This window comes from Nomascus leucogenys, chromosome 9 (genome assembly GCF_006542625.1).
Source record: "Nomascus leucogenys isolate Asia chromosome 9, Asia_NLE_v1, whole genome shotgun sequence".
NCBI classification, from domain to species: Eukaryota; Metazoa; Chordata; class Mammalia; order Primates; family Hylobatidae; genus Nomascus; species Nomascus leucogenys.
The window spans coordinates 112,231,999-112,244,652 of NC_044389.1; positions in this window are offsets into that span (position 1 = coordinate 112,231,999).

The window sequence follows — 12,654 nt, forward strand, 5'->3', positions numbered from 1 at the left end:
TATATTTTAACCTAAACGCATTGCTTTAACTTCACTCATGACATCATGCAACCAACAGCTCCTGTCATCATGTACCTAGGAACGATTGGGTAACTGGCAAAAGCCAGTTATTTCATGTCGTTTCTGCTGACTGAAATTCAGAATAAATATTGCTAACATTTTCCTATGTGGAGGTTCAACTTTAATGTTTTGTGAATCCGGCCAGGCACAGTGGCTCACGCCTGTAATCCCAGCACTTTGGGAGGCCGAGGCGGGCAGATCATGAGGTCAGGAGATCGAGACCATCCTGGCTAACATGGTGAAATCCCGTCTCTACTAAAAAAAAATACAAAAAATTAGCCGGGCATGGTGGCGGGTGCCTGTAGTCCTAGCTACTCAGGAGGCTGAGGCAGAAGGATGGCGTGAACCTGGGAGGCAGAGCTTGCAGTGAGCCGAGATCGCACCACTGCACTCCAGCCTGGGAGACAGAGTGAGACTCCATCTCAAAAACAAAACAAAACAAAACAACAAAACAAAAAATTTATGAATCCCCCTGACTCTCTGACAAATTCAGTGGTTGTTAATTCTTTAATAACAATCCATCCTGTCTTCAAACACTAAGCCTCTTTCTAACCTCAAAGAAACCCCAGCAGATGTTTAGCTTGTTAAACAATCAGAATGCTCAGCTCTGTGAACGTTATTTACTCTATAACTACTTCTGGGCACTTACTTCGTAAGATCCTGGGAAATCCTGCAGCAAAGCCGCCATTAATGTCCAGGTTTCCACTTTGCCCTAAAGGATCCTTTCTGGCCAGGCGCGGTGGCCCACGTCTGTAATTCCAGCAGTTTGGGAGGCCGAAGTGGCTGGATCACCTGAGGTCAGGAGTTCGAGTCCAGCCTGGTCAACATGGTGAAACCCCATCTCTACGAAAAATACAAAAATTAGTTAGGTGTGGTGGTGTGTACCTGTAATCTCAGCTACTTGGGAGGCTGAGGCAGGAGAATCATCTGAACCCTGGAGGCTGAGGTTGCAGTGAGTGAAATTGCGCCACTGCACCCCAGCGTGGGTGACAGAGCCAGACTCCATTTGAAAAAAAAAAAGAGGATCCTTTCTATGGATAGGAGGGGAGGGAAGAGGCTGCATCAACAGGCCAAGTGGATGGTCTCCCTGCAGACATGTTGAGCCAATGTAGGGCATTAAGCAAAGCTCACCAGTGTCTCAGACCAGCCTCCAGGGTACATGGTGCCTGGGGCTGGCGGGCAGCTGCTGTCCATGTCTGCCTTGACCAGCTGTGTTAAGAGTTTCTGAAAGGTAGCTTGTTCCCAAATCTGTGCCTTCTGTGTTAGTGTAATTTCATAATTTAACAAAATGTTTGATAAACCCATGAAATACAAGATCCAAAAGGATGGCTGAGATGTGTTATTGCTGTACAGTTAACTGAATGCTCTGGAAAGATTAAATACAAACTAAAAATGCTGTTGAATTAGACACATGCAAGAAAACTAAGAATAGTTGAGAAACATTAAAAAATCGAGATAGATTCTCAAATATCTTTAAAGATAAGTTCTCAATCTGTTTTAAGAAACAGTTGGATTCTTCCACGCTCGGTGGCTGTATTTTGAGGAACGAGGCCCTGGGAGTGGCTCTCTAGGGGCTGGGGCACGGTGGCTCACGCCTGTAATCCCAGCACTTTGGGAGCCGTCAGCGAGCAGAGGCCCGGCACCTGTGAAAGCATCAAAGAACAACTCCCATTTGTGTTGTTTAGGCTAACAAGAAATATTTGTTGTCATTATTTTCTCTGCTTAACCCTTTTTTAAAAATAGACTTTTTTTTTTAAAGCAGTTGTGGGTTTGTAGCACAATTGAGTAGGAGGTACAGAGATTTTCCAAAAAACTCCCCTGCCCCTACACATAGCCTCCCTCACTACCGACACCCCCACTAGAGTGGTCCATTTGTTACCATCCATGCACCTATGTCACCGACACTCCCTTGTCACCCAGCGTTTAGAGTTTACATCAGAGCTCAGCTTTTTACCTGTTAGGAGGGAGTGGCCACCTCCAAGCCCCTTACATCCCAGGTGCGAAGCTGGAAGCTCTTCTTCACCAACTTTCAAATTTAACTGACCTCCTACTAATACAACTTTTGCTGCATGAGAGCTTTGGAAGGTTAAAAAGAAAAAAGAAAGAAAAAAAGAACCGATCCCTCCAACAAGGTACATTGAAGTGCTGAGGTTCCCAATGAAATCACAGCTCACAGCGTCATCACAGGAATTTCTGGATAGGAGCAAGCAAATGCTTTGGGGGCAACTGAAGTTCATTCTTTGACCACTTTCTGCTGTCCGGTGTGCCTGTGAGCACAGCTTGCCAAGCCGATGGCAGAAACGGGCAAGGATGCCCTGATCCTCTAGCTTCCGGTGGGGTGTAAGCAACCCCGGCACCTTTATCCAAAACCAACCACGCTCATCCCGCTGCCCTGCAACGTCTTGTGAATGAATCGTTGACCTCCAGAGCCAATCACCATTCAGGGGGCTTCCTGCCTGCTCTGTGCTGTGCCCCTCTGGTGCCTGGGCTTTTGGCGAGAATTGAAAGACTCTTCACTCATCATGCACTGGTCCCACAGTAGAGGACCTAGTGATGGGCACTGGATACCAGGCAGGATTCAGTTATGTTTCTTAGTTTGACCAAATGCCACTATCTAAGTCATTTTCTTTTTTTTTTTTTTTTGGAGACAAGGTCTTGCTTTGTCACCCAGACAGTGGTGTGACCATGACTCACTACAAGCCTTGACCACCCAGGCTCAAGCAAATCTCCCCGTTTAGCCTCCTGAGTAGCTGGGGCAACAGTTGTGTGCTATCATGCCTGGCTAATTTTTAATTTTTGTTTTTGTACAGATGAGGTCTCACTATGTGTCCCAGGCTGGTGTTGAAATCCTGGGCTCAAGCAATCCTCCCACCTCAGCCTCCCAAGTGCTGGGATTATAGGCATGAACCCCCATGCCCAGCCTCTGAATCATTTTCTTTAGGTTAGCAAACTATTGGGCCAGATCTTTTAAATATATGACTGCTTTATTGTTTTGTTTTCTTTTAACCCATTCTGTTCTCCACACTCATTTAAGGAGAAAAGTCTGTTCATTGCTCCACCAGATAGATTTTACTGTAGGATTTGGGAGTGACAAAGCCGTGAGTCATTTAAACAGCGGGGTTGCATGGCTCAGAAGAGCTGACTATTCACATAAGTCAGTGTATTGGCAGAGGAGGAAAAATACTCCTTTAAATAAGAATAATAAAACAATATTAAAAGTAGACCAGGCCGGACGCGGTGGCTCATGCCTGTAATCCCAGCACTTTGGGAGGCTGAGATGGGTAGATCACAAGGTCAGGAGTTTGAGACCAGCCTGACCAACGTGGTGAAACCCCATGTCTACTAAATATACAAAAATAGCCGGGCACAATGGCACATGCCTGTAATCCCAGCTACTCAGGAGGCTGAGGCAGGAGAATCGCTTGAACCCAGGAGGCGGAAGTTGCAGTGAGCCGAGATCGCACCATTGTACTCCAGCCTGGGTGACAAAGCAAGACTCTATCTCAAAAAAAAAAAAAAAAAAAGTAGACCAAGATTTCCCTCAAGCAACTGCTTTCATTCAAGTGTGTTTTTCTCTCTCCTCGGAATGCTCCCTTAGTCACTCACTGGCTGTGCGAATCTGGGCAAACTGATTTTCCTGTCTGTGCCTCAGTTTCCTCTCTGTGACACAGGGAACCTGATCATGCCAACAACATCCTTTGCTGTGAACATCAAACACACACATGTGATGAAGTTAAAACAGCCCCTAACCCACAGGAGGAACTCAGATGTAAGTATTATTGTTTCAGCGTTCCCTTTGAAGGTAAGACAAGCCCCGATACTCTGCAAGTTGTCTTGCTCTGTGCTGGACTTTCCACAAACCAGAGGATGTCAGAACACTTTCCAGAATTTTCCATGCTAAAAAAGAATCATGTGAAATTGTGGCAGGCCAGGTCTCACTAATGCAGGCCTCTGTAACAACAGTTTCAGTAGGCCTTTCCTGGGCCTTAAAGCATGACAAAATAATGAAGAAATTCTTAACAGGGCCCATTTAGGATTAAACAAGTTTTATTAGGGCCTGAAGGAAGTGCCCAAACCTCCATGATTTAGCAGGAGACAAGATAAGGGTAATCACCCCAGCACCTAGACCCATTTAGTGAAGTAAATTTACTGAGACTCCAGAGCCAGGTCTTCAGGACTCAGATATTAGTTATAGATTAGAACTTTATCACCCGTGTCTTTAGATGAACGCTTAGAAGGTAGATAAGCTCTGGAGAACTTTGTAATTTTGAGTGGGTCTGGCGATAATTTCCAGGTCTTCTCCCTGTAACCAGTTGCAGAAAATAAAATCTCTCTTTCTCCCCAGTTCGTCTGCATCTCGTTAATGGGCCGAAAGAAATAGCCGCCCGTCCCTCAGTTTGGTCTGAGAACAAAACGTCTGAAGCATGCGGTTATTTTCGCAACGCTTCTCTTCCATTTCCGCCATAGCCTGTTGAAGGAGTCCTGCAATGTGTGGGGCCAAACTGCAGCTCAGAGAGTCTCCCGTCAAGAAGGAAGCTGGCCAGGAACTACTGGACACTTGCAAATGTCCAGCCCTCCTCAAACTCCTGTTCCCCTGGGCAGCTGCCCCCGCCTTGCTGAGGGCTTGAGTCTCCTTTCCCCCGACAGTAACATTTACCAATGCTAACAGGTTTATTTTCTCCTCTTTGGAGAAATATTTGTGATAAATATGCAATATTGATTGCAAAGGTACCGATAGTGATGGCTTCTTTAATATGTATTTTTCTGGAATGTAGATCAGCTTCTATATTGAAATGCAGAAATATCTGACGTGGTTTAATATTCACTCTGCCTTGCGGCTTTCAGATTGAACGCTTACCTTTTTGGTTTCTTTTTTCTTTTTTGAGGGAGAGTTTCGCTCTGTTGCCCAGGCTGGAGGGCAGTGGCGCGATCTTGGTTCACTGCAACCTCCACCTCCCAGGTTCAAGTGATTCTCGTGCCTCAGCCTTCTGAGTAGCTGGGACCACAGGTGTGTGCCACCACACCCAGCTCATTTTTGTGTTTTTAGTAGAGACGGGGTTTTGCCATGTTGGCCAGGCTGGTCTTGAACTCCTGGGCCTCAACCGACCCACCTGCCTTGGCCTCCCAAAGTGCTGAGATTACAGGAGAGAGCCACCACGCCTAGTCCTGAACTTTTACTCTTAATTATTCCAGAGACAGTAACAATCAAGATATACCAATTGTGGCTCAAAGTGAGAAGTGAGAATTCTAGCTAAAATTGTAAAAAAAAAACCAAAAAACAAAAAACTATAACAACCAACCTACCAGATAAAAAACAGAGCCAGCCTGAATGACTATTGGGTACATAATGAAATGAAGGCAGAAATAAAGATGTTCTTTGAAACCAACGAGAACAAAGACACAACATACCAGAATCTCTGGGACACGTTCAAAGCAGTGTGTAGAGGGAAATTTATAGCACTAAATGCCCCAAAGAGAAAGCAGGAAAGATCCAAAATTGACACCCTAACATCACAATTAAAAGAACTAGAAAAGCAAGAGCAAACACATTCAAAAGCTAGCAGAAGGCTAGAAATAACTAAAATCAGAGCAGAACTGAAGGAAATAGAGACACAAAAAACTCTTCAAAAAATTAATGAATCCAGGAGCTGGTTTTTTGAAAAGATCAACAAAATTGATAGACCGCTAGCAAGACTAATAAACAAGAAAAGAGAGAAGAATCAAATAGACGCAATAAAAAATGAAAAAGGGGATATCACCACCGATCCCACAGAAATACAATCTACCATCAGAGAATACTACAAACACCTCTATGCAAATAAACTAGAAAATCTAGAAAAAATGGATAAATTCCTCGACAAATACACCCTCCCAAGACTAAATCAGGAAGAAGTTGAATCTCTGAATAGACCAATAACAGGTTCTGAAATTGTGGCAATAATAAATAGCTTACCAACCAAAAAGAGTCCAGGACCTGATGGATTCACAGCCGAATTCTACCAGAGGTACAAGGAAGAACTGGTACCATTCCTTCTGAAACTATTCCAATTGATAGAAAAAGAGGGAATCCTCCCTAACACATTTTATGAAGCCAGCATCGTCCTGATACCAAAGCCTGGCAGAGACATAACCAAAAAAGAGAATTTCAGACGAATATCCTTGATGAACATTGATGCAAAAATCCTCAATAAAATACTGGCAAACCGAATCCAGCAGCACATCAAAAAGCTTATCCACCATGATCAAGTGGGCTTCATCCCTGGGATGCAAGGCTGGTTCAACATACACAAATCAATAAATGTAATCCAGCATATAAACAGAACCAAAGACAAAAACCACATGATTATCTCAATAGATGCAGAAAAGGCCTTTGACAAAATTCAACAACCCTTCATGCTAAAAACTCTCAATAAATTAGGTATTGATGGGAGTATCTCAAAATAATAAGAGCTATCTACGACAAACCCACAGCCAATATCATACTGAATGGGCAAAAACTGGAGGCATTCCCTCTGAAAACTGGCACAAGACAGGGATGCCCTCTCTCACCGCTCCTATTCAACATAGTGCTGGAAGTTCTGGCCAGAGCAATCAGGCAGGAGAAGGAAATAAAGGGTATTCAATTAGCAAAAGAGGAAGTCAAATTGTCCCTGTTTGCAGATGACATGATTGTATATCTAGAAAACCCCATTGTCTCAGCCCAAAATCTCCTTAAGCTGATTAGCAACTTCAGCAAAGTCTCAGGATACAAAATCAATGTACAAAAATCACAAGCATTCCTATACACCAATAACAGACAAACAGAGAGCCAAATCATGAGTGAATCCCATTCACAATTGCTTCAAAGAGAATAAAATACCTAGGAATCCAACTTACAAGGGATGTAAGGACCTCTTCAAGGAGAACTACAAACCACTGCTCAATGAAATAAAAGAGGATACAACAAATGGAAGAACATTCCATGCTCATGGGTAGGAAGAATCAATATCGTGAAAATGGCCATACTGCCCAAGGTAATTTATAGATTCAATGCCATCCCCATCAAGCTACCAATGACTTTCTTCACAGAATTGGAAAAAACTACTTTAAAGTTCATATGGAACCAAAAAAGAGCCCGCATCGCCAAGTCAATCCTAAGCCAAAAGAACAAAGCTGGAGGCATCACGCTACCTGACTTCAAACTATACTACAAGGCTACAGTAACCAAAACAGCATGGTACTGGTACCACAACAGAGACATAGATCAATGGAACAGAACAGAGCCCTCAGAAATGATGCCGCTTAGCTACAACTATCTGATCTTTGACAAACCTGACAAAAACAAGAAATGGGGAAAAGATTCCCTATTTAATAAATGGTGCTGGGAAAACTGGCTAGCCATATGTAGAAAGCTGAAACTGGATCCCTTCCTTACACCTTATACAAAAATTAATTCAAGATGGATTAAAGACTTACATGTTAGACCTAAAACCATTAAAATCCTACAAGAAAACCTAGGCAATACCATTCAGGACATAGGCGTGGGCAAGGACTTCATGTCTAAACACCAAAAGCAATGGCAACAAAAGCCAAAATTGACAAATGGAATCTAATTAAACTAAAGAGCTTCTGCACAGCAAAAGAAACTACCATCAGAGTGAACAGGCAACCTACAGAATGGGAGAAAATTTTTGCAACCTGCTCACCTGACAAAGGGCTAATATCCAGAATCTACAATGAACTCAAACATATTTACAAGAAAAAAGCAAACAACCCCATCAAAAAGTGGGCAAAGGACATGAATAGACACTTCTCAAAAGAAGACATTTATGCAGCCAAAAAACACATGAAGAAATGCTCATCATCACTGGCCATCAGAGAAATGCAAATCAAAACCACAGTGAGATACCATCTCACACCAGTTAGAATGGCCATCGTTAAAAAATCAGGAAACAACAGGTGCTGGAGAGGATGTGGAGAAATAGGAACACTTTTACACTGTTGGTGGGACTGTAAACTAGTTCAACCATTGTGGAAGTCAGTGTGGCAATTCCTCAGGGGTCTAGAACTAGAAATACCATTTGACCCAGCCATCCCATTACTGGGTATATACCCAAAGGACTATAAATCATGCTGCTATAAAGACACATGCACACGTATGTTTATTGTGGCACTATTCACAATAGCAAAGAGTTGGAACCAACCCAAATGTCCAACAACGATAGACTGGATTAAGAAAATGTGGCACATATACACCATGGAATACTATGCAGCCATAAAAAAAGATGAGTTCATATCCTTTGTAGGGACATGGATGAAACTTGAAAACATCATTCTCAGTAAACTATCGCAAGGACAAAAAACCAAACACCGCATGTTCTCACTCATAGGTGGGAATTGAACAATGAGAACTCATGGACACAGGAAGAGGAACATCACACTCCGGGGACTGTTGTGGGGTTGGGGGAGGGGGGAGGGACAGCATTAGGAGATATACCTAATGCTAAATGACGAGTTAATGGGTGCAGGAAATCAACGTGGCACATGGATGCATATGTAACAAACCTGCACATTGTGCACATGTACCCTAAAACCTAAAGTATAATAATAATAAAAAAAAAAGAAAGATAATAAAAAAAAAAACAAAAAACAGAGCCAGGATTTTTAGTTTTAAAATTTCTCAGAAATGTTATAGAAATGTATCATTGTATTAAATGCAAGCTGTATTGATCAGATTTGTGAAAATTCAGTTTTCTTTCCTAGTTTTCTTAGAGCACTGGGATTTAAATGACTTTTCCAGAAAAAAAAAACAAACAAACCAGAATAATCTGTAATTTGTAAGGAGAAAATCCAGACTGGATAATTATTTTACTTTTGTGAGGTTTGTCTTGATTATAGTTTAAAAGGTAGGTTGGAGTCTGCGGGTACAATAAGACTGAATTTATAAGGATTTGTTCACTGCTTTCAGAGAATGAAATCTGTATTCAGCATTTCAGACACTAGAGGGAAGCGTTTGACTGACTTAAGGCTCTTCCAGTCCAAGAGGAGAGAGAGGGAGAAAGTCAAATGTTTCTCTGCGATAATGTCCATTTTTTGTTGTTGTTGTTTTCCCTGATTTTCTCTCCCTTGTTTCTTTCCCTCCCTCCTTCCTCACTTCCTTCTTTTATTTTGTCTTTCTGTTTTCTTATAAAGACAATCTTCTTAAGAGCTCAAATGAACATTCATATTTTATGCATTTAGAGAACAAAGAGGCCATGAGGTGTGTTCTCACTATAATGGGCACAAATCACAGTGTGAAATCATGGCACCTGGTTTTGGTCCTTAAACACCATTCGAAACCTTTTGTTAGGTTAGTGGATATTAATTTCTGGGGCTATGTTTCCTCTCCATTTTTCCTGTGTTCTTTATTCCACCTGGAAGACGTTTCCCTCTGAAGTTCCTGGAGAGCAGAAGCAGACCTGAAGCTCATCCTTCTAGGGAGGCTGCTGAGACTGTGGCCGAAGTGTGAGTTCGTCACGGTCCTCACAGTCCTCCCTGGCTGCAGTGCGGTAACCGCACCCTGGCCCTTGGTGGACCAGGCAAAGAGGCGCCCGAGTCGACAGGGAGGAAGGCTGTGGGCTCCTGCCCTGCCCTGCCCTTCCCTTCCCTGCCCTGCCCTTCCCTGCCCTTCCCTTCCCTTTTTTTTTTTTTTTTTTTAACACAGGATCTCACACTGTTCCCCACGCTGGAGTGCAGTGGTGCAATCATGGACCACTGCAACCTTGACCCCCTGGGCTCAAGCAATCCTCCTGTCTCAGCCTCCCGAGTAGTTGGGACTATAGGCGAACACTACCATCTGTACATAATTTTTAATTTTTTTTTTTGTAGAAACAGGGTCTTTGTATGTTGCCCAGGCTGGTCTTGAACTCCTGGCCTCAAGGGACCCTCCCACCCCAGCCTCCCAAAGCATGGGTATCATAGGCATGAACCATGAAGCCCAGCCTCCAGCACTTTTTTAAAACTTTAAAATATAATTAATAACAGTGGTTACTTTATGGGGTTTTGAGGATCCTATGATCATGGCATCTGGCATACAGGGAGTACTCAATGTTTGTTATTACTTATTATTGTTTTAACTTCTAGTTATTTTAAAATCTCTATTTCTTGTTAAAAACAGGTTGGAATTATTGCACTATATTGCACTATAGTAATAATGATAATAATAATATTGTAACTGGTAATCTTTAAAATCTTCCTCCTAGACCATATAAATTGCTAAATGTTGAGAACTATACTTCTTGTTTGACATGTAGGGGAATCACCTAATCCATACATTAAGGAATAAGAAATATCTTTTCAAATATTCTTGTATTCAACTTAAACTAATAGCTCCATCCCACAAAATTGTATTTTCACCTTCTTAGTTGCCAACAAAAGAATGCTATAGCGTAGAATATATTTTGTAATATTCTTTGATTTAGAGTTTCAGATTTCTGACCCTTGGAAAGACAAGATATTCTAATTCTATACACCCCAGTAGGGCGGCCTCTGGCCACATGTGGCCGCTGAGCTCCTGAAGTGTGGCCTGTCAGAACTGAACCGAACTCTTGGTGGGAAATGCTCACCAGATTTGAAGACTTTGTGTGACAGAATGAACAGAAATATCTCGATATTTTTGTGTCAGGTATATATTAAAATAATATTTCACATATTGGGTTTAAAAATATATTATTATTATTATTATTTTGAGACTGAGTCTCACTCTGTTGACAGGCTGGAGTGCTGTGGTGCAATCTCGGCTCACTGCAACCTCCGACTCCCTGGTTCAAGTGATTCTCCCTCCTCAGCCTCCTGAGTAGCTTGGACTATAGGCACGTGCCAGCGTGACTGGCTAATTTTTGTATCTTTAGTAGAGACAGAGTTTCATCTTGTTGGCCAGGATGATCTTGATCTCCTGACCTCATGATCTGCCCACCTCAGCCTTGCAAAGTGCTGGGATTGCAGGCGTGAGCCACCGTGCCCGGCCTTAAAAGTATATTATTAAAATTGTTTCTATCTCTTTCTACTTAATATGCTTTAGAAAATTTAAAATGGCATGTGTGGCTTGCATTGTATTTCCATTGCAGTGTTCTCCTAATTTTGTACATTGGAAAATTCAAACTATTACTCATGATAGCCTAATATTTTATTTTATTTTATTTTTTGTTACAGGATCTCAATGTATCACCTGGGCTGGAGTGCAGTGGCATGATCACGGCTCACTGAAGCCTCATCCTCCTGGGCTCAGGTGATCCTCCTACCTCAGCCTCCCAAGTAGCTGAGACCACAGGCATGTGACACCACACCCAGCTGAGTTTTGCATTTTTTGTACAGATGGGTTTTCACCATGTTGCCCAGGCTGGTCTTGAACTCCAGAGCTTAAGCCATCCTTCTGCTTCAGCCACCCAAAATTTTGGAATTACAGGTGTGAGCCACAGCATCTGGCCAATCTTAATATTTTAAAAAGTAAAACAAACTGATGGAGAAAAATGGGTTGAGGATGCATTCACTTGAGAGGTATTTATTTATTATTATTATTATTATTTTTTGAGATGGAATTTTGCACTTGTTGCCCAGGCTGGAGTGCAATGGTGCTATCTTGGCTCACCGCAACCTCCGCGTCTTGGGTTCAAGCAATTCTCCTGCCTCAGCCTCCCGAGTAGCTGGGATTACAGGCGCCCACCACCACACCCAGCTAATTTTGTATTTTTAGTAGAGACGGGGTTTCTCCGTGTTGGTCAGGCTGGTCTTGAACTCCCGACCTCAAGTGATCCACCCGCCTCGGCCTCCCAAAGTGCTGGGATTACAGGCATGAGACACCGTGCCGGGCGAGAGGTATTTAAAAGGGGTCCACCCAGCAGGCCCTACCCATCCCTTCTCATTTGCTCTTCTTGTAGGTTTGATGACCTCTGAATAATTTCCCTTTTCGGAAAAGTGGCAAGTAAAGCCCTTTTTTTCCTTCTTCTTTACTTTCTTGGAAAGGCCGAGTGTGAATATGAATTATCAGCAAACCCATCAAACTTGGACGAAGGAAGGCGCCAGATTCTATCTGCGAGGGTTCCTGGGGTCTGATTTCGTGGCGTGGTTCTGGCCAGTGCAAGAGCGTGTGCTGTGCTGAAGGATCACGGAGGCTTCCTCATAGTCAGGGCTCTCTGCTCCTGCACGAGCTCACTGAGGTCCATCTCCCTGAAACATTTCTGCATTTGCTCCTTAAATAAACACATTGCATTGCAGGCTGGGGAATGCCACGCCATATTTTTCCCTTAAAATGTCAGAAAATGTCTGTGCTTTATAAAAATTCATTCTCATGTTAGCAAGCTTTACCCCTCATTCTCAGGGTGATGAAATCAGTGGAGATGATGATATTATCCTGAGTTTTGTCTTCTTCTTGTATTTTAATGAGCTTCGTTGCTCTGCTCTTTCAGTTTATTAGAGATCACCCACTGCCGTGAGCCCAGGAGTTCAGCCGCCTTCTGTGGCTACCCAAGGCCCCCCATTTCCATGTGATTCGAATCTTGCAATTCTCTTCTTCATTACATTCTTGCCATGCTGGCTTTTGTAAGATTCTAGAAAGCATTTTACAATACACAGGGCAGG